Here is a 1,919-nt window from a genome sequence, read left to right on the forward strand (position 1 = left end):
GTAACCTTTTCCGTGCCAGAGTATTGTTTAAACTTAAAAGTCAGTCAGAAGTCACCAAACACTCAGGACTCTTCAGAAGATCGTGAAGTAGACTTATAACACTACGAATGGCTGGTGTGATTTCTTTGGGTGATGTACAGTGCGCTAATTCATGTGATTCATATACAAAGATGTAAACATTTAATTTCAACAATTCCCAGCCAAACGCAGCGCAAAGCAGTGGCTTACACATGAGCACATCCGCATCCACAGCAACAACCAACATAACCACAAGTAACAGTAAATAATAAATATTGAATGTTACTGAGCAGCACACAAGTCCGACAACACACACCTGTGTGCGTGTAGATCCATATATTCACAAGGGTTCTCCGTGTAACTGTCTAATAGTAGGTGTGGGGAGCCCTGCCCCCCAGGACATGAAGCAGGAATGGAGGAGATCAAGGCCCCAGACATCTACAAGCCCCCCAGTGTAGCAAAGTAACTGCGCGAATTGCTCGTTATTTTCTGCAGGCTGTGTGAGGCTGTGTCTTACTGGAGTCTGACACCGACAAGGTCACACTAACAGCTGCATTTTGATATTTGAATATCGTGGTTATGTTTTGACTGAGAGAAGAAAAAAAAACGAAGTAGACGAAAATCGCTCTAATTTCAATTATGGGTCGATCTGTGTGAGGATATTAAAAAAGAAAAGTTCATCTCAGTTTTGCTGTTCCATAAAAGATCAGTATTATTTCTGAAGAGCAGAAACGGAGAGACAGAGAGGGAGCACAACATTTTGATCCCAACCCTCATATTTACCTATTAACAATTAAAGAATGCCTAATTGGGACCTGACTGAAAAGCTGATTAAAATGAGAAATGGACCCTTTCATTCAAAGCAGGACACAAATGTGTTCAGTTAGTCACAGCTAAACATAAAAGTACAATAACAAAAATATGAGCAAGGATTGATGCTTGACTTTAATGGCAACTTTGACAATTAATTCTCATGGATTTCTGTCAATTTGCAAATTATATGTACTATGTATAAAATTTGTCTGTTTAATAAAAACAATTTGTTTTATTGTGCATATCTATGAAATATAATGTGGATAAATGGGACAAAGGTTGAACTGAATCTTAACATTTATCAGATCACAGGTGAGGCTGTGTTAAAGCAGCAAGGAAAACATTTTTTGAGACACTATAGGATGTTGAATTTCAGAGGTCCTAAATATGCATTATTTAAAGGTCTTAAAGGTCTTCTGAGTTTTTGCTTTTTGGTTGTGCAAACAAACTAAATACAGGTATGTCTGTGAAGGTTCTCAGTCATCCAGGTCATCGTAGTCAAAGGAGCTTGCAAAGAAAAGCGTCTGGACTTCTTTAAGTTACTTGAAGACGTTGTAGCCGGTGTATCAGAAAAACTCAGGAGAGTTTTCTCCAAGCATGACATCCCGGTGCATTTCAGACCCAGCAACACGCTCAGACAAAAACTGGTTCACCCGAAAGACAAAACGCTAAAACATATGAGTGTACAATGTGGTGTATGCTGTACAGTGCAACGAGGAATGCCCAGACCTCTTCATTGGAGAGACCAAACAGCCACTTCACAAGCGCATGGCACAACACAGAAGAGCCACCTCCACAGGACAAGACTCAGCAGTCCATCTGCATCTTAAGGATAAAGGACACTCTGCAAATCAGTTTGTAAAAAGGGTCACCAGCACCTTTATTGTCTTAGGAAACTTGTTCACTTCCACATTGACCAAAAAATTTTAACTTTGTTTTATCGTTCTTTTATTGAGTCTGTTTTATCCTTTTGTTTGGTGGCATGGTTTGGTCAGACCTCTGTCACAGAGAAAAACTCTCTAAATCAGATAGTGAGATGGTCCAGTCGTCTGATAGGTGAGCCACAGTCTTGTTTAGCCTCCCTGTAC

The sequence above is a fragment of the Pundamilia nyererei genome, unplaced genomic scaffold, assembly GCF_000239375.1.
Source record: "Pundamilia nyererei isolate P.nyererei 1_Seehausen unplaced genomic scaffold, PunNye1.0 scaffold00218, whole genome shotgun sequence".
NCBI classification, from domain to species: domain Eukaryota; kingdom Metazoa; phylum Chordata; class Actinopteri; order Cichliformes; family Cichlidae; genus Pundamilia; species Pundamilia nyererei.